General features: G+C 41.2%; 1 pseudogene; it reads left to right on the top strand.

Annotated features, from left to right (window-relative positions):
* The first annotated feature begins 7,399 nt into the window (after positions 1 to 7,399).
* Positions 7,400 to 16,892, top strand: LOC147448832 (uncharacterized; annotated as a pseudogene).
* The last annotated feature ends 291 nt before the right edge of the window (positions 16,893 to 17,183 follow it).

Here is a 17,183-nt window from a genome sequence, read left to right as displayed (position 1 = left end):
GAAAGCACATTGTATGTAAAGCATGAGGGTGACGTACTTCTCATTGTGGTTCTTTATGTAGATGATTTGCTGATCATCATTGGAGCGAATGAGAGACATATTACTGAATTTAAGGCTGATTTGGATGCTACTTTCAAGATGAAATATTTGGGGCTGTTGCATCATTACTTGGGTATACAATTTAAGCAGTGTGATGGTGGTATTGCCTTGTGTCAAAAAAGTTACATAGAGACATTGCTATGTAAGTAAGTTTGGACTTGAGGATTGCAAACCTCTTGCCACTCCCATGGAAATAGGTTTGAAGTTGAGTCTACATGATGTTGGCGATCCTGCTAATGTCACTCTTTATCAAACTGCGGTTGGCTGCCTCATTTATGTATGCAGCACGAGGCCAAATATTCAGTTTGTAGTCTCACAGGTCAGCAGATTTATGCATAGCCTAGGGTCTGAGCATTTGCAGGCTGTCAAGAGGATTTTTTGCTACCTTAGTGGCACTTTACATCTTGGATTGTTTTATCCCAAGGGGGGATCATTGCTGCCAGATTTACATGATTTTTCGGACTTAGATTGGGCTGGTTGTTATGACACGCGAGTGTCCACAAGTGGTTTTTGTTTCATGCTTAGCAGTTCATGTATATCATGGTTGAGCAAGAAGCAACCTACTGTGGCCACTTTGAGTTGTGAGGCTGAGTACATGACAGTCTTCACAGCTACTGTTGAGTGTGTATGGCTCAGACGCCTTATGAATGATTTGGGTGTCTTACAGACTGCCAACACTATCTAGACTGACAGTCTGAGTGCATTGGCAGTTGGGTGTCTTACAGGGCACTGCCAACACTATCTACACTGACAGTCTGAGCGCATTGGCAGTTGCAAGGAACCCAATTTTTCATGCTCGCACAAAGCACATTGAGGTGCATTACCATTATGTCAAGGAGAGGCTCTCAATAGCAGAGATAATCATGGCTTATGTGCCAACATAAGAAAACCTTGCAGATATTTTCACAAAGGCATTGTCTCGTGAGAAGCTTGAAGCTTTCTGCAAAGCTTTGGGCTTACTCCCCTTTGTGGACTGATCATGTCCTCAGGGCATGGCACTTCCCTTTACTCATGTGCCAGCTCTCGTTCACCGCATCACTTCAGGGGGGATTTGTTACCATATACATGTGGTAGTGATGTGTGCGAACACATCACTACCACTAGGACCGCCGGGGCATTTTTTCCCTCTTTAGGAGGTTTTTCCCCTCGAGCATTGTATATACGCCCATCACTCTAGGGCTATCCATCTTTCCAGTGCACACTAAGTAACATACTCTCTATTGTGTGCCTTGATGTTCCTTTGTCTTCTCCAAGTTGTGTGCGTTTCTTTGCAACCCTAATTCCAACACCAATTTCATGTCAGACAAAACGGGTAGCAATCAATTGATCAAAATTGTGGTGAACACGGAGTGCACACAGCCTTGAACTCCCTGCTTAGAGGGTGGCCTCATGCCCCAGCTAAACTATCAAGGCCTACACCTTTTAAAAAAAAAGAGAACAAGAAATGTATTAAAGAAAAGGGAAAGAGCTACAACAGTGTCTCAGAGGTAGGGAGAGAGGCATCCCTTATACAAAAAACAAGACCGGAGTTCTAGACACGCAAAATCCATAATCAATCTCTCTCTTGAGTAATAGCCATATCCTTCATTTGGCCAACACAAGAGACATAAGTTTTCTTTAATTGAAAACAAATCCTGCTGTCCTCTAGTTTTTGTTTAAAGATACTCTCTATTCTCTTAGTCCAGCAGGTCCACAAGTAAGCCATTCTCCACATATTCTAGAATGGAATATCCATTCTAATACAATAACCAATCAATAACTCATGTGCTGAAAATTGCAAGGGACGGACCTCTTTGCAGCTCATGCCCAGAGTCAGAAGCTTTGAGGAATTGGCAGGACAGTTCACAAAGATGTGATGAAGATCTTCTAGTTTAATTGCATCTCTAAAAACTCCCATCTTCAATACCAGCTTAAGAGCTCTCCGACCAGTCCATAATCAACCATGCAAGGAATCTATTGTTTATAGGAATTGCAAAGCTCCACAAGCATTTAAATCTATACACCCACTGTTTTGAGCTCCATTTGAGGTGCCATTTGTTGTTCAATTTCTTTCTCGGCTGCTCTTCAAAACTTGCTATGCAAGAGAAATTTTTGTAGGCCTTCCAAGCATAATGCTGTAGTGAGATGATCTTGCTATGCCTGAACAGTGAGCTGTTCTGAAGATGAAATTTCAGCTCCTCCACCCTGTTTACTATTTTTGCAAGACAACAAGAAATATTGAATTGATTAGAAATCTGATTAGGGGTCAGCCAATCAATATTTTCCTGCAGATCTCCCCAATTCTGATTACTGCTTTGAAACACTTATGGGATTTCATTGTTAGCTTTTTTTCAAGCTTACTTGCAGTCTACCCCACCATATAGAGTCTTGAGCAAAAACATTACTGTCAAACAAAAAGGATTGAGGTAGATGAAGGTTTTCTTTGATTTTAAACCAAGAATCCCACATTCTAATGACAAGCTAGGAGCCTACAGGTTTGAGCTTCCTGCTAGAGGATATCACATCCCAGAGAGAGAGATCCCTCCAAGATTTGTAGCCCTGCACCTAAAAGTTAGAAATATGTCTTTTTATCAACTAGGCCCAAAAATCATCACTGTTTATGGCTCTAAGTATCCATTTACATGCCATTTTAATAGCCATCTTGTCTAGATCTAGGATACCAAGCCCTCCTCTTTTTTTGTGTAGACAGCAAGTCTTCCAAGCAACCTTGGGGATTTTATTAGAGTCCTCTGATCCTCCCCAAAGAAATCTTCTAGCAAGAGATACAACCTGCTTGAGCTAGGAACTGGTAGGTTTCCAACAAGACATGAAATAAATCAGAGAGGGAAGCAAAAAGTGATTCAAAACAAAGGTCTTGGAAGCAAGAGAGTGTTGAGAAGCATGCCACATAAATATTTTCCTTCTGAATTTTGGCATAGCCCACTCCCACCTTTGTTCCATGGTTACCTTGAAACCCATAGGTATCCCTAACGATCTATAAATTTGTCCATCTGGTATAACATTGCAGCCAACTTTACTGACAGAATAGGGAGTAAAACCATTGGAGGCTTTGAATCCAGTTTTCCAATGATTAATTTGGGATTCACTGGCAAGACAAGAAATATTTAGGCATTCCATGAAAGAATTAACCGAATCGAAATTTGCATGAGTAAGGGAATTTGTATCATCTACAAACATTTGCAAACAAAGATCATTAGAGGATCCAACAATTTTGATGCCCTCCAACTTCCCTTCCTACATTTTTCTCTTAATCAGCCAACCCAAAGAATCTGAAGTAATGACAAAAAGAAGAGGTGCAAGAGGAAAGCCTTGCCTTATAGACCTCATCAATCTGATCACTTTTGTAAGTTAACCATTTACTAAAATCCTAGAAAAAGCATTTCCAAGCAACAAATGAACAAACTTAATAAGCATTTTGCCCAATCCCAGATCAAATAATGATTGAAGAATAATTCTCTATCCATTCTATCACAGGCCTTGTCAAAATCAACTTTGAAGAAGTAGAAGTCCTGATCATTTTCCATAGCATGTTCCATACCCTCCCAAAGGGTAATAATAGCATCCATAATTACATGCATTTAATAAAACCCTTTTTCTCGTGCAGAATGAAACTGGTCATAAGAGGATTGAATCTCCTAGCTAAGGACATGGAAAACACCTTATAGATAGAAGTCAAACAGGTAATGGGTCTCCTATTATTGAGATCCTCCGTACCTTCTTTTCTGTGAATGAGCTTAACAACTCTAGTGTTAACACAAGCAAGAAGAGCTCCCAGTCTGACAGCTTCTTGCCACACTAGGATTAGATAAGGTGCAACAAAATTTTTGAATTGCATGTAGCACTCATTAGGTATACCATCAATACCTGGGGTTTTGCCAGTCTTTAGGTTGCTAATAGTCTCTTTGATTTCCTCAAGAGAGATAGGTTGGTCTAGGAAGTGTGCTTGATGAGGGGCGATATTCTTCCTCCTAGTCTAGGCTATAAAAGCCCTACCCTCTTGAATCACTATATCTCTCGTAGGAAGACCAGAGAAAATGTTAGCAAAGAACTTATGGACCAATGTGACATTGTCCTTATGTGACTTGGTGGCAAAATCCCATCCCAACAAAGCAATGAAACCTTTAGATTTTTTCTTTTTTAACAGATCAAACATGTTTTTAGAGTGCCTGCCAATTTTACTTGCCCAAAACTCTCTAGTGAAAGCAAGGGCACTGTTAGCATCAAGGAGCTCTTCCTGCTTAAGAGACACTTTGAGCTCTAGAAGTCTAGGAGGGGGAGGGTTAGCTTTGGAGAGAGATTCTTCAAGTTGAAGAATTTTCCTAGATATCATCATCCTTCTATGAGCCCTAATGTCCTTAGCTACTTTTTTTATCTTGGTCAGAATCCTCTTTACTCCCTTATTCCAATCTCCCAAGCCTTGGCAGGAGAGGGGTGTAGTGCAAAGGACTCTTTCATAATGACTTGTACCTTGTTTTTAATGAAGTCAATGTCAAATAGGGATTGGTCAAGGTGAGGCCAGCCAGATTTATAGTTATTCTCAGCTCTCATGAGCTAAAGAAAAACAGGCTTGTGATCAGATAAAAGAATGAGAACATCAAATTTGCATTGTACTAACCAGTGTTCTTGTAAGACATTGGCAGACATGTATACTCTGTCTAGTCTAGCTGACCTGAAGCATTCCCCATTCTATTTGTATTCCAAGTGAAGCCAACATCTTCAAATATATCAAGCAGATTCAAGGAATCAACAATGTTAAGCCAATGTACCTTTTCATTACCAGAAATGACCTGTCCAAGAGACCTTGGTTTGTTAGTAATTTTCTCCACCATGTTGAAGTCCCCTATCAAGACCATATTCTTTGGTAGAAGAAATTTTTTTCAAGCACTAAGATCTTTCTGTCACAGAGTTAGGAGCATAAAAATTGACTAGTGTATAGTTTATAGGAGCTGCAAAGGTGATCGCAACCCAGAATCCTTTAGTAGAGTATTGCACATTTGATACCAGATTAGACCATTTGCAAGAGATTCCTATAACTGCTCCTCCTCTGCCTGCAATTAGTTGAATACCATTGAAAACGAGAACCAAGTCTGTTCAAGTTGAGCTCAAGCTCCTTATCTTTAAGCTTGACTACAGAGTGATGTATAGAGGGAGTTAGCATTGTTAACACCTCTTCTCCTTTGAAATTTATATTTGTTTCTCTTATTCAAAGGTTGAAAGGTCTTTTGAGGATTGGGTTTGTTCTCCTTAGCTGCCTGGTTTTGCAACTTGACTTGAGCAAGGGCAAGACAATCTTTTATAAGATGTCCTTGCTAGAAGTAGTGGAAGCAAGAATCCGGCAGATTTCTATACAACACTCTCTGTTCATGCAATAGGTCAATGGTATCACGTGAAGGGGCTTTTGTAGGGGAAGAGGGAGGAACAACATTTTTAGACTCCATGCATCTAACTTCACATCACTCGCATCTACTAGTAACACAACCTCATAGACCAGACTTGAGATTGGGAGACGCTGAGAGAAAAGCGCAGTGGGCCATGGTGGACCTTGGCAGCTAGTGAAGAGAGAGCATCCTCAACCGGCTACTGCCAGTGGAGGGGACGCATCTTGAGTTTGGAGGGTGGTCCAACCACCCCCTAGTTTATCTGCGATTCAAAGATGCAAGATGTGCTAACGAGCAGTTCTTTGCTGTATGAGAACGCAAAACCAGAGCAAGAATGCCGCTAGAGGCATTTGTTGAAGGTCTATGTGAAGGTCGTCTTACAACTCTACCGCTACGCACACAACTGGTTGTATTGAGCGACCGCCGACTAGCTTTACATAAAGCTCAACGATTTGCTGTCCCCCTTGAAAACTGCATGACTGGCATAGCCGGTCACCTGCATCTACACGGAGGCAAGCACCCTCGTCACTAATTGACACCTCCCTATGGAGGTGGGATCAACGACCCACAATACGCATCATGAGGCGGGTGCAATCCGGGCCGTACGATTGTCATTTGAACTAGGTGTGAACTCCTCGGAGATATGTGCACCACACCAAATTTGGTGTGAACTCAACGTGAGCACGGTGTGAACTGGGGAGGGTTTGCACACCACACCAAACTTGGTGTGAACTCAAGTGAACTAGGTGTAAACTTGTCCGCGACGCCGTGATCTATAAACTTACCACACACCCATCTTTCAACGAGCATGTTTTAGCCTAGTGGTTAGAGCCAATTTGTGGGGGAGAGGGTTGTGAGATCAAATCCTAGATCGAATAAAGTGAGAATCTTTTGCATTCCATAAACAATCCAACAGTCAGAATCAACCGGTGATCGTGAGCCATTGATCCCACCTCCAAAAAGGAGGTGTCATTTAGTAACTAGCGGCAAGCACCCCCAAACTAAGAACCCCCGTCTCTCTCTAGCTACTGCCTACTTATGTGGAAGCTAGTGCTCCAATGAATATTGAGCACTGGAGCAACTCTCTCTCGGGATAGTTGAGGTGTCTTGGGATAGTTTCCTACGACGTTAAAATCCTCTTCTTCTTCTTCTTTTCTCTCTCTCTCTCTCTCTCTCACTCTCACACACATACACACACACACACTCACTCAAAGCAGTCAATTTGATTACTGACAATTTCCACCCACTCTCTCTCTCTCTCTCTCTCTCTCTCTCAAGCAACTAAAACCTAGGTGCCGCCATTGCCACCAGAGCTCTCTCTCTCTCTCTCTCTCTCTCTCTCTCGGCCAGGCGAGCAGAGCCGGTGCTGCTAGGTGGCCATCGAGACCCGAGAAAGCCACCCAAGTAAGCGACGCATATATATGTCGTACACACCCCGCACAAATCAAATTCCGCAAGAGGACTAGACTTGACGGGTGTGGGGGTGTGTGCGTGTGTGTGTGTGTGTGAGAGAGAGAGAGAGAGAGAGAGAGAGAGAGAGAGAGAGGTTGCAATCGCCGCTCGCAGCTAATGTATTGCAGGTCATTCATTGGCCTCGACATTTTCACTTGACCAAGTCAGCAGCTGTTTCTTCGAGTGAAGTTTGCGTCTTGGAAGGCATAAAAACGATGTAGACAAAGCACTTTTAGTTGTGCGTCAACGCAGGCATTCCACGCTGCTGTTTATAATAGGTGCGACGTGCGTGACGACTCCAAAAGCGAATTAGGTTCTTTATTCAGTTGCTTTTGATTTTTCCTTTTTGAGAGGGCAAATCTTATATAATAATCATTCATACAAGCGACAAAGCTAGGAGGAGGAGGAAGGAGAGAGAGAGAGAGAGAGAGAGAGAGAGAGAGAGAGAGATTATGTAGCCTTAATACGTTATGGAAGACGCAAAATATGAGGATGCAACTATTGCAAAGTCTGGCGAATCTGGAGAATATGGTGATGATGAAAACTGTGATCCGTGGTCTACCGGCGAGATCAAGCAGTTGAGAACAAGGTGGCTGCAACAAGAGATAGAGAAAGAAGGAACATTACACAACAAGGAACTCGAAAACTGGAGTTTGAGAAAATCCTTATCATGCGAAAGACTGCCAACCTCGACAACACTGTCATACTGTCGGTCATGTCTCTCATATGTACATCATGTGAAAAATACAGATATTGATACTGAGCTGCTGGGCTCGTCTAAGAGGGAGCCAACAATACTTTCTTCGGAAGCTTCAAAACACGACTTGAACGTTAAGAAATGTAGATCCTTCTTTGAGTGTTTTGATATCTTAGCGCATCTTGCATTTTTTGGAATACTTGGGGTTCTTATTCGATATGGCTTGGAAGTTCTCTTTGATGATGTATTGTCTGTCACGCATAAGTCAAGTATTCTATACAGAGACCTACCAGCTAATATAGTAGGCTCATTTTTTATGGGATGGTTTGGAATTGTATTCAAGGAGCACATTTATGCTTTTTCAGAACCTTTAGCGCTTGGGCTTTCAATAGGACTCATGGGTAGTATTACGACATATGCGAGATGGAATCAAAAAATGGTTATACTTTTACAAGTGGCAATGTAGCATGTGCGCAACTATGATCTCCCTACTTGTGGGCATTGATTCAACAAAAGCCTCACAATTAATGATTAGTGCCAGACGTTGTTCCCAAAAGCCCACTCATGATCAAGAGATTTCCAACATACAAATATCAGTTAGCTTTCATTATGGAATACTGAGGTCAACGGTCATTGCATTTGCAACACTTTGCTTATGGGGAGGAGCTTTAAGCTTGCTTATTGGTGGTTGTAGTTCGCAAAAGCTATGCATCTTGAGGTTTGCATTCTTGGTAGCAGGTGTTTGGATTGTTAAAGAATATGTCTGTTGTGCTATGGGTGACCGGACACTGACTATATTATGTTGTAAATATGCTTTGGATAATAGTTCAAAGTGAAGAAGAGTGGAGCAGCACGTTGAATGGTTGCTGCAGGGTAACGATTGTGTGTGTGTGTGTGTGTCTCGATGTGTGTTGGTGTGTGTGCGTAGTCTTCTTTCCTACCTTCTCCATCACCTGCGCACTCTACAAAGTGGTATCAGAGCTCAGTTTAAGGAGCTACAGTCAATACATAGATTTCCGCAGCTCTGAAAAACAGCAAAAAAGAGAGGTTTTTTGGTCATAATTCCTCACCCGAACTCGGAATACAGTGATCCAAGAGTCTATCTTTATGTTTTTGGGCATTCCGGACGCATTGGCATACTCATATTTGCCAAAAACAAAAATTTTCTGCAACAAACAATCAGCTCACATAGGCATAGGAGATTTCCAGTTTTGCAGTCGGCAGTAGATTTACAGGTTACAGGTGAAGAATTCAACATTTACATAGGTTTTGGAGAGCGACATAGAGCTTTTGCATCATGACATTGTGTTATCGAAGATTATGTTTGGTTGTTGTGGGTTCGTTATGGACAACTGCCTATGTAAAAAAGGTTGTGGGAAGAAGTTGAGGCGGTTATATTGTCAGATTGAGTACTTTGTGGTTATGTATGGATATGCGGTTAATGTATTTTGAAAAACTACAGCCTTTGTGAGGGTCAAGTGAGGTTTTTTGAAGCCTTGCCTTGGGAGCTTTGGTACCTTGGCAAGGTGGATTAGGTACTGGAGCAAACCCCCGACTGGCTCCGCTAAAGACCTCATATGTCGTTTACGACTATGGGAAGAAGGTGGATGTATGGATATGTGGTACATGACAGTGTATGGATTGCATTTGCATACAGGTCCATGTGGACATTGTTTTAGAGTATTCATGCATAGTATTGAGTCAGTCTGTGGCAAAGTGAGTCAGTGGATTTTCCCTTGGCAGTGAGAGATTTTCTGTCAGTGTTTACGAGCACTTTGGTTGAGATTGTCACTTGAGATATTGTCCAAATACAACGGAACTCTGCCGAAATTTTGTCAAAATCCTTTGGAAGAAATTGAGAGAGTAAAGATGGTAGAAAGTTCAACTCAAGTCACACAGATTGTTGGAGAGAAGCTGAACAGAGAGAACTACAACATATGGTCTTACAGGATAGAGAACTTTATCATGGGCAAAGGTTTATGGGACTACATTACAGGCGAACACGAGTGTCCCGAGGTTGGTTTGGAACCAAACAGAGAGAATGTTGAAGCACATAAAACATGGCAAGCAGGAGTAGAAGCTTACAAGAAGTGGATCGGGAATTCAAGGAAAGTGATTCATTGGATTTCACTATGTATTAGTGACTTCTTTATACTACATGTGAAGAAGGCTCAATCTCCAAAGGAAGCATATGAGATACTAGCAAGAATGAACAGCTCCAATACTGAACCACGAAAAGTTCACTTCAAGCAAAGGTTACATTGTGTATGACGAGGAAATAGATCCATATGAGATTATGTAATAGATATAAAGCAAATACAAGAAGATCTTGCGAGCATTAATGTTGAAGTTCAAGATGATGACTTAGTTTCAGTGACATTGAATGGTTTGGGACCGGAATACAAGTCATTGAATACATCTATTTCTCTTCGAGGACACATGCCTGATTTTGAAGAGTTAGTAAACCTTTGTTTGCAAGAAGAGGTGAAGTTAGGCAAATTAGGTCCTTCTACATCAAATAACAATTCCAGAGATCAGGTTTTTTACTCTAGAGGTTGTGGAAACAATAGAGGTGGAAGAGGAAACTATGGTCGTGGAAACAACGCTGGAAGAGGTCAATGGAAAAACCAACAAAGTCAAAGTTACAATGACTACAGCCAAAGAGGCAGGGGGAGAGCCCGACCTCGTGGACGTGGAGGTGGACGATTTGTACATCCTCAAAGAGATGGATATTGTAACAAATGTGGCATTTATGGTCACTTTGAAAGAGAATGTTACACAAAGCTAAATCAAAATCGTGATCGTGGTGGAAGAGGCCAAGGTTATGGCAGAAATGGAGGAAAATTTGCTGGATACAATCCTCATGATCAAATAATATATGACAATAGATCGAGTGGACATTTATTTCCTATGGAGTATGTTGTTGGAAGCATGGTGGAGCCGCATCATACAGATGATTGGTATTTAGATAGTGGTGCCACAAATCATATGACATATCATGGTGAATGGTTTGATAGAAAAGAGAAGTTAGAAGAGGATGAGTTTGTCACTACAGGTGATGATACTATGCATCGGATTACGCATGTTGATTCAGTTCTATTGCTAGAAAAAGATGGGACATACAACACATTGGGAGATGTTCTATATGTTCTTTCAATCACAAAGAATTTAGCATCAGTTGGACAAATGACAGATCAAGGGTTGCAAGTCCGTTTTAATCGTTATGGCAGCTTCATAGAGGAGTTTCACAAAGGCAGACCAGGCAAGATATGGACATGTGGAAGAAAGAAAGGTCGCTTGCTCTCATTGGAAGCTGGAGATCCATGTTTACACAACGGTATGTATGCAAACAAATCAGCCACTCAAGATGATTGGGGAGAGTTATGGCATAAGAGGATTGGTCATGTCAATTTTAGAAGACTAAAGCATATACAATCAAATCAAATTGTACGCGGATTACCAAAGTTTGGCAGATTGAATTTTGATCATGTTTGTGAAGCTTGTCAATTTGGAAAGCAATCTCGTTTACCATTTCCAAAGAGGGGGAGAATTAGCCAAAGTCTTTTGGAAATTGTTCATTCAGATATTTGGGGACGTTGTGATCATGCTACGCCAAATGGTTGTCGATATTTTATCACATTCACAGATGATTACAATAGAATGACATGGGTTTACTTTCTAAAGGCAAAGTCAGAGGCATTTGAGGTATTCTTAGAGTTCAAAGTTATGGTTGAGAAAGAGAATGATTGTCAAATTAAATGCCTACGTACAGATGGAGAGGGAGAGTACATGTCACATAGTTTTGATGATTACTTACGTGAACAAGGCATAAAAAGACAGATTACTTGCAGATACACACCACAACAAAATGGAGTTGCTGAGAGAAAGAATAGAGTCATAGCAGAGATTGCAAGAGCCATGATGAATGAGATGAAAATGCCATTAACATATTGAGCTTAAGCAGTTCATACAGTAGTACACATTATGAATCGAACACCAACATCTGCCATTCATGAAATTTCACCTTATGACAAACTTTATGGGATCAAGCCAACTGTTTTCTACATGAAAGTTTTTGGATGTGTTTGTTATGTTCATGTGCCAAATGAAGCAAGAAAGAATATGGAGCCAAAGGCAGTGAAGTGTATATTCTTGGGCTATCCAGTTGAAAAGAAAGGTTACAAGTGCTATGATCCTACGGCAAGACAAGTTTATGTCAGTAGAGATGTTAGATTTTGTGAGCATGAACTATGGTATAAACCAAAGCTAGTGATGATAGAAGATGAGTATGAAGAGAAAGAGAATGTGCGTCATGTTGTTGATAAGTTAGGACCATCAACAAGAACCATTTCAAGACCACATATGGCAGAGGAGAGTACAGGAAGCTTGCATTTCAACTTGTAAACCCACTTCATACCAATGGCCTTTTTGCCAGGAGGCAAATCACATAAAGTCCATGTGTCATTTTCTATGAGTGCATCATATTCTGATTGCATGGTAGCCATCCAATTTTCTGAATTCTGTGCTTCATCAAAAGACAGAGGCTCCTCAACATCATGTAAGCTAGACACAGCCAAAGCATAACAATCTGATGCATAAGATGCATGGCGAGAGCCTGATCCAGTACGACTAGACAGAGGTGCATCCAATTTACTGTCACACAAAGTGTGCACCAGCCATTTTGGCATACCTCTAGCCTGCTCATTTTCAGCCCTTTCCTCATCAAGTACATCATGTACATCTGCATCAGTAATAGGTTGATCTAAAACATTTTCAGAAACCCCCATAGGCTGTACATTTTCCTCATTGGAACTTACATTCGTATTTCCACCACTGAAAAGAGGCAACAAAGTGTCATAAATGTCTTGTGAGCTTACATTACTGTCTCTAGTACATGACAACAAGGGCTAAACAGAATCTTCCACACACACTACATCTTGTGAAACCAGAATACGTTTTTTTTTGCGGATGATACAACCTGTAACCTTTGCTTTCAACACTATAACCAACAAAAATACATTTGACAGCCTTATCATCCAATTTTCTGCGCTGCATTTGTGGCACCAAAGCATATGCTAAACAGCCAAAAACACGCATGTGCTCAATAGAAGGCTTTCTATCATGCCATGCTTCATATGGAGTAATAGACTGCAAAGCTTTCGTAGGACAGCTGTTAAGTACATAAGTGGCACACATGATGGCCTCAAGCCAAAAAGAATGTGGAAAAGCTTGACTTTTGACCATACATCGTGCCATTTCCGTCAGTGACCTGTTTTTCCTCTGAGCAACACCATTTTGCTAAGGTGTATAAGGCACTGTACATTGGTGTTTTATCCCACGACTAGCCAGAAATGCATTAAATTCATGAGACATATACTCCCCCCCTCGATCGGAACGGAGGGTGTCCACAGTACATTTCGAGACATTTGCAGCCATAGCTAGAAATTGTTTGAAGCACATAAAAACTTCAGACTTCGCTTTAAGCGGAAATACCCATGCATGCCTGGAGTAATCATCAATGAAAGTCACAAAGTATAGGTAATTGCCCAAGGACGGAGTTTGCATGGCTCCACAAACATCACTATGCACAAGCTGCAACCTGCATGTGGCGCTAACTGAACCATCCTTTGGAAACTTAGAACGCTGCATTTTACCAAGAATACAGCCTTCACAAACATGTTTGACAGGTGCTTCAAGAGGTGGCAAAGAAGCAACCATATCAGATTTCTGCAAACGCAGCAAACTGGCAAAATTTAGATGACCAAAACGTGCATGCCAAAGTTTTGCATTTGAAATAGCCCTTGAATCTACAACAGCATTTGCAAAATTTTGTCCACACTTGTCATACAAAGTGAGCTTATATAGCCCACGGAACAAAAGCCCAGATGCAACAATTTCATCACCAAAACTGAGATCGTGAACTGTACATCTGTTATCCACAAATTTGACTACAAGTCCAAGTCTAGCAAGTGCGGATACAGACAAGAGATTCTTCTTGATCCTTGGTACATAAAGTGCATCAACAAGTGGGAAGGAGCTGCCATTAGAAGCAGTGAGCACAATATTTCCAACTCCCTGAACTGGATGAGAGGCGTTGTTGGCACAAGTGGCTGAATTCCTATGAGGGACAGACTCGAGAGAGGTAAACAATTCACGATGTGAGGTAATGTGCTTTGTAGCACCACTATCGAAATACCACACATGTGAATCTGCAGCAACTGACAAGCATGCATCGTGGACAGCAGTATTGTAAGTGCACTCTGCGCTAAAAGCCCATTCTGCATCAACATCAGCAACACAGCCTCCTTCATAGAAGACTCAACAATGGATCCATTTGTAGTGGAACCATCATTTGCAGTGGAACCACCCTCTTTCTTCTTAGCCTCTTTGGCCTTGAACTTAGGATACGACTTGATCAAGTGATCATTAGCTATACAATAATGGCAACGCATCTTCTTTTTGCCCTTATCACCAGAATTTCCAAACAAATTTCTACCAGGAGAAGCATTAGGAACAAAATGAGAACAATAAGAAGTGGCTCCATTAATGTTACCACCCTTTCTTTGAGAAGCAATAAAAGCCTGTTCAACTGCACGTTGCCTAGTCCTGTTTTTCCTGGAAAGTGACTCTTGCAACAGCAATGTGCATAATGCATCAAACTTGACAACTTCTGGGTTTCCTTGGGTCATAAGTCTCCAAGTACTAGCAAAAGTCTGGTAAGAATCTGGTAAGGCATCAAGAACAATCTGCACAAGGGAACTGTCTGGAATGAGTTCTCCTGCAGAAATAAGTTGGTCATTGATATCCTTGACACTAGCAAGGAAAGTGTCCATATCATCTTCCTCATGCATAATCTTCGACTCCAAATCTTTACGCAGCAAAGCAATTTTAGCCTCATTGCGACTTGAATAAAGACCTGCTAGAATATCCCAAGCCTGTTTTGCAGATTTTGCCGAACGGATGTGAGAAACAATGGTGCGCTTCACAGACAACACAATTAATGCATGAGCCTGCGCATCCTTAACATCCCAACTATCTTGTACTGCCGTAGGCAAAACAAATCTAACAGCAACAATCCTTGTAGCAAGACCTGCAACATCCTCAACATCGCCTACATCTTCAGAACCGGGACGTACATCAATGCCCTGCACAATGTTCCAGACGCCGTTTGACACAAGAACATGTTGCATCATATAAGACCACATAGGGTAGTTGTCCCCATCCAACTTGTCCTCAGCAGCAAACATCTTGAACACATCCGTGTTGTTGTTGTGAGCCATGGTAAATGCTGCACCTGATGTGAAAACTGCCCGAAAATAGGAAAGTCAGATGTGGAAAGATACAAAGCGAGGCTAGTTGCTAAAGGTTATGCACAAACAAAAGGTCTTGATTATGATGAGACATTTAGTCCAGTTGCAAAGATGACAACAATTGGATTGGTGATAGCAATGGCAAGTATGTTCGGTTGGAAGTTACGGCAAATGGATGTCGATAATGCATTCTTGAATGGTGACTTGGAAGAAGAAGTTTATATGATACAACCAGAGGGTTATCAACATCCAGAGTTTCCATATCATGTCTGTAAGTTGAAGAAAGCATTGTATGGTTTGAAGCAAGCATCTAGAGGAAGATTGGATTTAAACAGTCTACTGCTGATCACTCATTGTTTTTGAAGCATGTTGATGGAGAGATCGTCGTTATTGTTATCTATGTTGATGACTTGATTCTCACTGGAAGTCATGATGAGCAAATTTTGCATGTCAAGACGAGTTTGTTGAGAGAATTCAACATGAAGGACCTTGGTGAGTTGAGATATTTTTTGGGAATTGAAATTGTCGACACTTTATCAGGAATTTGGGTGATGCAAAGACAATACGCGTTGGATATGCTTGAGAAGTATGGAATGACATTGTAAAAACCAGTTGATACACCTCTTGATCAAAATGTGAAGTTGATTGATGATGGAAATTACATTGAGGATGTCACTATGTATCGCAAGATGGTTGGAAGTCTTATTTACTTGACAATAACAAGGCCAGATTTGAGTTATGCAGTGGGTGTTGTGAGTCAATTCATGCAAAAGCCATGTAAAAGTCATCTTGATGCAGTGAGACGGATTATGAGATATGTGAAAGCCACTGTCAGTTATGGAATGTTTTATGAAAAGAATGGGAAGCTTTGTCTTTATGGTTACACATATGCAGATTGGGTAGGAGATTTTATGGATAGAAGATCTACAAGTGGTTATGCATTTTGCATTGGCAATGGTATGATAAGTTGGAGTAGCAAGAAGAATTTAACCGTAGCATTATCAATTACATAAGCTGAATATCGTGGAGCAGCTTTGGTAGCATGTGAAGAGTCATGGTTGAGAGTACTTATGGTAGACTTTGGTTTTGACAATCTTGACAGTGTCATTATATATTGTGACAATATTAGCAGCATCATGTTGGCAAAGAATCCAGTTTACCATGCTCGCACCAAACACATTGAAGTACATTATCACTTCATTAGAGAAAAAGTTTTGGCATGTGAGATTGATTTGGTGTATGTGAAGACAAATGATCAAGTTGCGGATATATTTACAAAAGCTCTTGGATTGGAGAAGTTTTGCTACTTTCGTGAAGCATTGGAAATCCATCATATGCAAGCTCATTCTGAGCTTGAGGGGGAGTGTTAAAGAATATGATGTTAAAGAATATGTCCGTTGTGCTATGGGCGGTCGGAAACTGACTATACTATGTTGTATATATACTTTGGATAATAGTTCAAAGTGAAGAAGAGTGGAGTAGCACGTTGAATGGTTGCTGTAGGGTAACTATTGTGTGTGTGTGTGTCTCGATGTGTGTTGGTGTGTGCGCGTAGTCTTCTTTCCTACCTTCTCCATCACCTGCGCACTCTACATGGATGAGATGACATTTGGTACATTTTAATGGTAAGGGCATTCGTGGGAAGGTGAAGTGGCTACCACTAGGAACCCTTTTGGAAAACCTCATAGGAGCTTGTTTGGTGGGTATTCTGGCACTCTTGCAATTTGTGAAGACTAATGATACTACTGTCTTGCTTCCTGGAGGCCTCCAATTGGGTCTCATAGGATGCCTGAGCACTGTCTCAACCTTTGTTTTGTAGAAGTCTACACAATCTACGTGGGTCGCAAGAAATCAAAAGCTTATATATACACTTTCCTAACCTTGATTTTAGGTTTATTTCTATGTATACTGCTATATTCAATCCCATCATGGACACTTGATTATGTGAAGTGGTAGTCCCTTGGTGAAAAAAAATAAGATATATTCTTTTCTCTTGAGAGAGAGAGAGAGAGAGAGAGAGAGAGAGAGAGAGAGTCCTGCAATTACGCAAAAAATGGTTATAAAAGGGATGGGTGATGAGAAAGAAGCATGCAGTGCTCAATAGTACTAGTATCGTGTGCACTGCGTTGAGATACAGTGTGTGCACTCACTGTGGGCGGTAGATACCATTGGCAATTGTGAAGTTGCATGCCATGCATTGCATTGCATTGCAACCACTGCGTTGAGATACAGTGTGTGCACTCACTG

The sequence above is a fragment of the Adiantum capillus-veneris genome, chromosome 10 (assembly GCF_014529385.1).
Source record: "Adiantum capillus-veneris isolate H3 chromosome 10, ASM1452938v2, whole genome shotgun sequence".
Lineage (NCBI taxonomy): Eukaryota > Viridiplantae > Streptophyta > Polypodiopsida > Polypodiales > Pteridaceae > Adiantum > Adiantum capillus-veneris.
Note: the sequence above shows the minus strand (reverse complement) of the source record. Positions and strands in the feature narration are given on the sequence as shown.